The sequence below is a fragment of the Trachemys scripta genome, chromosome 23 (genome assembly GCF_013100865.1).
Source record: "Trachemys scripta elegans isolate TJP31775 chromosome 23, CAS_Tse_1.0, whole genome shotgun sequence".
NCBI lineage: Eukaryota > Metazoa > Chordata > Testudines > Emydidae > Trachemys > Trachemys scripta.
In genome coordinates this window covers 1215130-1224723 of record NC_048320.1, presented here as the reverse complement: position 1 = coordinate 1224723, position 9594 = coordinate 1215130, and positions in this window count along the sequence as shown.

Genomic DNA, 9594 nt, shown 5'->3' with positions numbered 1-9594 from the left:
GGGGTGTAATGTCACAGGTTAATTTCCTTAGCTTACACTGTACAGTTCTCTGTGCAGACAAGACAATACATAAGAATGGCTGTACTGGGTCAGACCAAAGGTCCATCCAGCCCAATATCCTGTCTACCAACAGTGACCAATGCCAGGTGTCCCAGAGGGAGTGAACCTAACAGGTAATGATCAAGTGATCTCTCTCCTGCCATCCATCTCCACCCTCTGACAGACAGAGGCTAGGGACACCATTCCTTACCCATCCTGGCTAATAGCCATTAATGGACTTAACCTCCATGAATTTATCTAGTTCTCTTTTAAATTCTGTTATAGTCCTAGCCTTCACAACCTCCTCAGGCAAGGAGTTCCACAGGTTGACTGTGCACTGTGTGAAGGAGAACTTCCCTTTATTTCATAGAATAGAATATCAGGGATGGAAGGGACCTCAGGAGGTCATCTAGTCCAACCCCCTGCTCAAAGCAGGACCAATCCCCAGACAGATTTTTGCCCTAGATCCCTAAGTGGTCCCCTCAAGGATTGAACTCACAACCCTGGGTTTAGCAGGCCAATGCTCAAACCACTGAGCTATCCGTCCCCGCCAGGTTTGTTTTAAACCTGCTGCCCATTCATTTCATTTGGTGGCCCATAGTTCTTATATTATGTGAACAAGTAAATAACTTTTCCATATTCACTTTCTCCACACCACTCATGATTTTATAGACGTCTATCATATCCCCCTTAGTCTCCTCTTTTCCAAGTTGAAAAGTCCTAGCCTCTTTAATCTCTCCTCATACGGGACCCGTTCCAAACCCCTAATCATTTCAGTTGCTCTTCTCTGAACCTTTTCTAATGCCAGTATATATCTTTTTTGAGATGAGGAGACCACATCTGTATGCAGTATTCAAGATGTGGGTGTAACATGGATTTATATAAGGGCAGTAAGATATTCTCCATCTCTTTTATAATGATCCCTAACATCCTGTTTGCTTTTTTGACCGCCGCTACACACTGCGTGGACTTCTTCAGAGAACTATCCAAAATGACTCCAAGATCTCTTTCCTGATTAGTTGTAGCTAAATTAGCCCCCATCATATTGAATGTATAGTTGGGGTTATTTTTTCTACTGTGTATTACTTTACATTTATCCACATTAAATTTAATTTGCCATTTTGTTGCCCAATCACTTAGTTTTGTGAGATCTTTTTGAAGTTCTTCACAGTCTGCTTTGGTCTTAACTATCTTGAGCAGTTTAGTATCATCTGCAAGCTTTGCCACCTCACTGTTTACCCTTTTCTCCAGATCATTTATGAATAAGTTGAATAGGATTGGTCCGAGGACTAACCCTTGGGGAACACCACTAGTTACCCCTCTCCATTCTGAAAATTTACTGTTTATTCCTACTATTTGTTCCCTGTCTTTTAACCAGTTCTCAATCCATGAACGGGTCTTCCTTCTTATCCCATGACAACTTAATTTCCGTAAGAGTCTTTGGAGAGGGACCTTGTCAAAGGCTTTCTAAAAATCTAAGTACACTACGTCCAGTGGATCCCCCTTGTCCACGTTTGTTGACCTCTTCATTGAACTCTAATAGATTAGTAAGACATGATTTCCCTTTACAGAAACCATGTTGACTTTTGCCCAACAATTTATGTTCTTCTGGGTGTCTGACAATTTTATTCTTTACTATTATTTCAACTAATTTGCCCGGTACTGATGTTAGTCTTACTGGTCTGTAATTGCTGGGATCAGCTCTAGAGCCCTTTTTAAATATTGGCGTTACATTAGCTATCTTCCAATCATTGGGTACAGAAGCTGATTTAAAGGACAGGTTACAAACCATAGTTAATAGTTCCGCAATTTCACATTTTAGTTCTTTCAGAACTCTTGGATTGAATGCCATCTGGTCCCGGTGACACGTTACTGTTAAGTTTATCAATTAATTCCAAAACCTCCTCTAATGATACTTCAATCTGTGACAATTCCTCAGATTTGTCACCTACAAAGGACGGCTGAGGTTTGGGAATCTCTCTAACATCCTCAGCCGTGAAGACTGAAGCAAAGAATTCATTTAGTTTCTCCGCAATGACTTTATTGTCTTTAAGTGCTCCTCGATCGTCAGGGGCCCCACTGGTTGTTTAGCAGGCTTCCTGCTTCTAATGTACTTAAACATTTTGTTATTACCTTTTGAGTTTTTGGCTAGATGTTCTTCAAACTCCTTTTTGGCTTTTCTTATTACATTTTTACACTTAATTTGGCAGTGTTTATGCGCCTTTCTATTTACCTCACTAGGATTTGACTTCCACTTTTTAAAAGATGCCTTTTTATCTCTCGCTGCTTCTTTTACAAGTTTCAGAGTAACAGCCGTGTTAGTCTGTATCCGCAAAAAGAAGAACAGGAGTACTTGTGGCACCTTAGAGACTAACAAATTTATTAGAGCATAAGCTTTCGTGGACTACAGCCCACTTCTTCGGATGCAGTCTCTAAGGTGCCACAAGTACTCCTGTTCTTCTTTTTGCTTCTTTTACATGGTTGTTAAGCCACGGTGGCTCTTTTTTAGTTCTTTTACTGTGTTTTTTAATTTGGGGTATACACTTAAGTTGGGCCTCTATTATGGTGTCTTTGAAAAGGATTTCACTCTAGTCACTGTACCTTTTAATTTCTGTTTAACTAACCTCCTCATTTTTACACAGTTCCCCTTTCTGAAATTACATGCCACAGTGTTGGGCTGTTGAGGTGTTCTTCCCACCACAGGACTGTTAAATGTTATTATATTATGGTCACTATTTCCAAGTTACCTCTTGGACCAGATCCTGCGCTCCACTCAGGACTAAATCGAGAATTGCCTCTCCCCTTGTGGGTTCCCGTACCAGCTGCTCCAAGAAGCAGTCATTTAAAGTATCAAGAAATTTTGTCTCAGCATTTCGTCCTGAGGTAACATGTTCCCAGTCAATATGGGGATAATTGAAATCCCCCACTATTATTGAGTTCTTTATTTATAGCCTCTCTAATCTCCCTTAGCATTTCATCGTCACTATCACTGTCCTGGTCAGGTGGTTGATAATAGATCACTACTGTTATATTCTTATTAGAACATGGAATTACTATCCATGGAGATTCTATGGAACATGTGGATTCATTTAAGATTTTTACTTAATTTGATTCTACATTTTCTTTCACATATAGTGCCACTCCTCCCCCTCCCCCGCTGCACGACCTGTTCTGTCCTTCCGATATATTTTGTACCCTGGAATGATTGTGTCCCATTGATTGTCCCCACTCTACCAGGTTTCCGTGATGCCTATTATATCGATATCCTCCTTTATCACAAGGCACTCTCGTTCACCCACCTTATTATTTAGACTTCTAACATTTGTGTTCAAGCACTTTAAAAACTTGTCACTGTTTATTTGTCTGCCCTTTTCTGATGTGTCAGATTCTTTTTTATGTGAATGTTTCTCGTCTGATCTGGCCCTTACATTATCCTCTTCCATCCTCTCCTCCTGACTAGAACCTAGAGAATCTCTATCAATAGACTCTCCTCTAAGAGAAGTCTCTGTCGGATCCACTTTCTCCTCTGCAGCAATCGGCTTTCCCCCATCTCTTAGTTTAAAAACTTCTCTGCAACCTTTTTAATGTTAAGTGCCAGCAGTCTGGTTCCACTTTGGTTTAGGTGGAGCCCATCCTTCCTGTATAGGCTCCCTCCATCCCAAAAGTTTTCCTAGTTTCTAATGAATCTAAACCCCTCCTCTCTACACCATCGTCTCAATCCACGCATTGAGACTCTGAAGCTCTGCCTGCCTACCTGGCCCTATGCGTGGAACTGGAAGCATTTCTGAGAATGCCACCATAGAGGTCTTAGATTTCAGTCTCTTCCCTAGCAGCCTAAATTTGGCCTCCAGGACGTCTCTCCTACCCTTCCCTATGTCATTGGTACCTACACGTACCACGACCACCGGCTCCTCCCCAGCACTACACATAAGTCTGTCTAGATGCCTTGAGAGATCCGCAACCTTTGCACCAGGCAGGCAAGTCACCATATGGTTCTCCCGGTCATCACAAACCCAGTTATCTACGTTTCCAATGATCGAATCTCCCATTACTAACACCTACCTTTTCCTAGTGACTGGAGTTCCCTCCCCCGGAGAGGTAACCTCAGTGCGAGGGGATACCCCAGCACCATCTGGAAGGAGGGTCCCAACTATGGGAAGGTTTCCCTCTGCTCCCGTTGACTGCTCTGCTTCCCTGGGCCTTTCATCCTCCTCAACAGCGCAGGGGCTGTCTGAACGGAGGTGGGACAATTCTACAGTGTACCGGAAAGCCTCATCAACATACCTCTCTGCCTCCCTTAGCTCCTCCAAGGAGCCCAGGCTCGTGGAACAGGTGGGCTCAGTGGTACCCCAGTATCTCAGGTGGCACCCTGGAGTCACAGAGCGGTGCCGGGCAGGGGCAGAGTGTCAGTAGCAATAACGATCATTCGCTGTGTGCTGCGGGGATTGGGTCCCAGGAGATCCACCCAGGTGCCTTCCTCTGAAGCATCAGGAACTGGCCAGAGGCAGGAGGCTGAAGGAGCTGGGCTAGCGCTGTGATCCAGCGCAGCAGGAGGCAGAAAAACCACCCAGCTGGAGCAAGAGCCGGATCTGGCCCGACAGCCCCAGTGCAGTATGGACAACAGAGGGTGCTTTCCTGCGCTGTGATTTGAGACCATTCTCCCCAGCCCGGGGCAGCTAATTCACCCTCTATCCAACTCAGCCTGCCAACAGGAAGTGTGCGGAACTGCCACCAGCAAGAGGACGCCCGCGAAGAGGAGACTGGGGAGTGGAGTCCAGGCCAGAGGCATGACAGAAAGGCGATGCTGGAGAGTCTAATGGAGCACGCAGGCCCCCAAGGCCAGGCGATTCTTCACCCACAATGTGCCGCTGCAGCTCCCCCACTGGTCACACTTTGCAAAATCCAAACGTAGGGCCCAATCTGAGCCACGTTTTCCCGTGCTCAGCACCCACCGTTGGGAAGGAGGGTCCAGACATGGAGGCCTGGTTTAATCCCCTGCTCTGCCATGGACGTGCTGTGTGACTTCCTTGGGGGAGTCACTGAGCCGCTCTCTGCCTCAGTTCCCGTCTGTGCAATGGGGGTAATGCTGCTTCCCTCGCTCCCTCCCGGGGGAGCTGTGAGGGTAAATACAGCAAAGAGCCTGAGAGCGACGACGCGTCACAAGAACGAAGCTCCTCCAGGCCAGCTGACAGATGCACCAGAACGGCCCCCACGCTCTAGCCCTTCTCCAAGGCATCTTCCAGGTCTTGTGTGAGGTGCATGAGTTGGTCTGGGCACCCCGCCCTCATCTGGAGCCAGCCTGGCCACCAGGTCCTTGCAGACTATTCAGGGCGCAGTTTATCGAGAAAAAGATAACAAATCAAAGCTTCACTTGCACGCTGGAGACGTCAGCCGGCTAAAGCATCTCCATCCCAGCCTCCCCCCAGGATCCACCCTCGCTCGCTCCTTTTCAGCAGCGCGTATATGCGGATGATGACGTGGGTAACGATCTAATGATACCAAAGGGGCGCTCAGCCAGAACATGAAAGCTCTGGCTATGTCACTTCATCAGTGGAGACTTACATTCAGTGAGTCTCAGACGCTGGCCACAACCTTCCCTCTGAGCAATTGCCTGGCCAATCAACCCCTTACGGTTTGTGTTGTCCCCTTCCAGTCAGCTGTCCCGTCTTTAGGAGTCAGACTGGCCCACGCCTACCATGCTGGACCCCTGGAGAACACTTAAAGATCACCTCCTGCACTGCCTGGACACAGCAGGATGCTCCCGGCAGCAGAGGCAGATGTTCCGTGAGCTCAGTCTCTGTGCTGGTATTTGCACCTGTGGAATATTGTACAGCGGTTTGGGGCAGAAATTGGCACACACCCCTCCTGGATTGGGAGCTGGACACAGCCGCTCATAGCGTTGTCGGTTGCCTTAGCCACACACTAACATTGAGTTTACCTGTGTTGGTGCATAGAGTTCTCCCAAAACTTCAATGAGATGCCCGCACCCCTAAAAGTGCCTGGAGGGCACAATGGTTCCTATAGGTGCAATGAGCAGAGCACACTTCTTGCGAGATGATCTGACCATCCCTGGAGGAGAACATCTACACCGGCAGCTCCGGCTGACTTGCCATGGGCTGACTTTTGTGGCAGCTGTCCATGTGCAGTGCTCCCGGCCCAGGGCCAGTCTCGGATGAACTCCAGCGTCTCAGGGCCGACAGCTGTGTCCTCTCTGGGACTGAGAGACAGGCAGGCTGAGACTTTCCGAAGCCCTAACTTACATGCACCTCCTTGCAGCCGGGGATGCAGATCCTGGACTGGGCTTACCAGGCGCCCTCGGGAATGGCCAGAGGGACTGCCACATGCAGATGTTGGACTTAGCCCAAATCTTCACAGTGCGGCTGCGGGGCGGCGATGCAGCCCGTCAAACGTGGTGGAGGAGGGGAGGGTGGACTGCAACATCTTGCTACCATTGATGATGCAGCTGCTAGGTGGCCGACCAGTCTAGATAATGACTTGTTGTGAGCCCCGTGGAAGAAGAACATTTCTTATTATTACGTGCAGCCTTGCAGAGCTGCTGCTGCTGCTCCCCGGGATGTGACCAGCCGTAATCCTGACTCTTTGGCTCTTTGGAAAATCTGGTCCTAACCCCCCAATGTCCAACCAATGGTGTTGCCAGCTCTCACAGTTTTAACGCGACTCTCCCAATATTTGGTGTTTGACTTTAAGCCCCAGCTCTGGGAATTTTGTTAGTGAGACTCTCTGCTTTAATTAAAAAAACCCCGTGAAATCAGCATGTTTCAAACCGATGGCTGCAGAGAGAAATTTGAATCTGTGTCCCCAGTGTGACAAAATGTTCAAAAACCAGAAGGCAGATGCAAAACCCCCAGCACTGGTTAATTTTTAAAACTCTGATGACTATTTTGGGGCCTAACTTATGAGTTTTGAATGCTTGGGTCAGTGTCAATGCGGCGTTCTCTAGAAATCTGTCCTACAGCGCTTAATTAACTGGAAAATGAGCACAAATTCCAGCCAAATGCCCCACATCTTGATATTCCTCCTGTAAACATCTGTCCAGCTTCCTCGGAAATGATTCACACCGACACGCGTTGCCATGATCTAACCGGCACGGAATGTGAGCTGCTGTCAATGGACTTATTCCAAACCATGTTGTTTGACTGTGGGAAATAGGAATGGGCCAGGGACTTATTTCAGCCAGGATTTTATTTTTGGTGGTATTTGAAGAAGAACTGGTTTTAGGAAGAATATTTGCTGTCTATCCTGATTCTGCCTTTTGGACATTTCTCATCAGTATCCCATTTGTGCTTTTTGTAGCGAAAGCCTATCAGTGTAGTGAGTGTTTATCTGTAGTCTCCAGCATTCCTCTCATGCAACGAGCAAAGCTCTGTCAGATTTCAATCCACTTCCTTAATTCTTGTTATTAGCAGTGCCCAGGCGCCCAGTCATGCACCGGGATCCCAGTGTGCTAGGCACTGTACAATCGCAGAACACAAAGACAGGCCCTGCCCCAGGAAGTGTGCAGTCTAAGTCTTGTGTGTCCATACACAGTTGTGGCAAAGGGCCAGATCTCCAGAGATCCTGCTGCTGAGCATTGGAAAAGCTGGCCTGAATCGGGCCCTCCATTTTGGCTCTGTAAATACAAGCCTGCAGAGTAGGAACGAGTGTTACATCACTAGCTACAGGAGAGCAGTGTGTGCCCAGGCCCCGGCATCCCTAGCCTGAAATGTAGATGATGGAAGCCCCAGGCTGGGAAGGCTTAAAGGCCTGGGTAGGAGCACTATGTCTCTGCTCTCCACCAGCATAGGACTATGAGGAGACCCCAGGGACACAGCTGGGTTTGCTAACTACATACAGACACACAAGGCCTGGCTACAGAGATGCACTGCTGCTCCTTGGGATCTGGTGGCTTCTGCAAGAGAAGATTATTTAAAGTGATACTACGCTATTCCCATACACTACACCATCTTTCCCCTAAAGGGACACTGTAAGGGGATATGTGTCCCTTTAAGAGTAGAGGGGGCCAGAAGACCCGGTTCCAGGGAGCTGGAGCTCCAGCTAGAAGGCTAGGAGTGTTGCCCCTGGGGAGAAGAGATGCTGGCAAGAGCAGAGCTCCACAAGGGCAGTACAAGGAGCCAGAGATGAGTGTGACACTGCCTGGGGCTGCAATGGTGAATGTCACTTTTGAGCCATTAAGGACTACGTAGAACAGTCTGTGGTCGTTAAACCAGCCCCAAGTGGAGTGTCGAAGCTCCCCGAGCCAGTGGCTCATTGCACGGCCCAGTGAGACACCTCTGGTTCATAGCCAGTGGTGCACCAGGGCCAGCATCACAGCCAACTGCCTTTCATAGAATCATAAAATATCAGGGTTGGAAGGGACCTCAGGAGGTATCTAGTCCAACCCCCTGCTCAAAGCAGGACCAATCCCCAACTAAATCATCCCAGCCAGGGCTCTGTCAAGCCAGGCCTTAAAAACCTCTAAGGAAGGAGATTCCACCACCTCCCTAGGTAACCCATTCCAGTGCTTCATCACCTTCCTAATGAAAAAGTTTTTCCTAATATCCAACCTAAATCTCCCCCACTGCACCTTGAGACCATTGCTCCTTGTTCTGTCATCTGGTACCATTGAGAACAGTCTAGATCCATCCTCTTTGGAACCCCCTTTCAGGTAGTTGAAAGCAGCTATCAAATCCCCCCTCATTCTAAACAATCCCAGTTCCCTCAGCCTCTCCTCATAAGTCAGGCTTGACAAAGTCCTGGCTGGGATGATTTAGTTGGGAATTGGTCCTGCTTTGAGCAGGGGGTTGGACTAGATACCTCCTGAGGTGCCTTCCAACCCTGATGTTCTATGATAAGTCATGTGCTCCAGCCCCCTAATCATTTTTGTTGCCCTCCGGTGGACTCTTTCCAATGGAGAATGAGAGGTGCTCACCTAACTCCCAAGGGGTGGCAGGTTGTGCCCCAGGCTGGGTTGTACAGCAATGGCTGTGTGCAGTTTTACTTTTTTATCTGAAATCCATTTTGTTCAGTCATTTTTTGGTTCTGAGTTGAGAAGAGGAAGGCATGAGAAAGTGTCATATAAGTATCAGATGTGTTTATGCCTCAAATTCTTAGGGCTGCAGCTGTATCCAGGCCAGTTCCAGAACAAAGAACAGAAACTGCATTCACAGAGTCCATAAAGTCGACGATTATTGTTATGATTTGCATTATTCACTGGGCACCCTCTGTGTGCTCAGCACTGTTCAGAATATGCCAGAAAATCCAGTCCCTGCGCCAATGCCTCTAAGCTGTGTGACTCTGGGTAAGATGGCTCAGATATTTAAGTATGAAGTGTATAGTTTCTGGCCACACATGGTATCACGTGGTCACTGTGATTCATAGATTCTAGGGCTGGAAGGGACCTCAAGAGGTCATTGAGTCCAGTCCCCTGCCCGCATGGCAGGACCAAATACTGTCTAGACCATCCCGGATAGACATTTATCTAACCTACTCTTCAATATCTCCAGAGACGGAGATTCCACAACCTCCCTAGGCAATTTGTTCCAGTGTTTAACCACC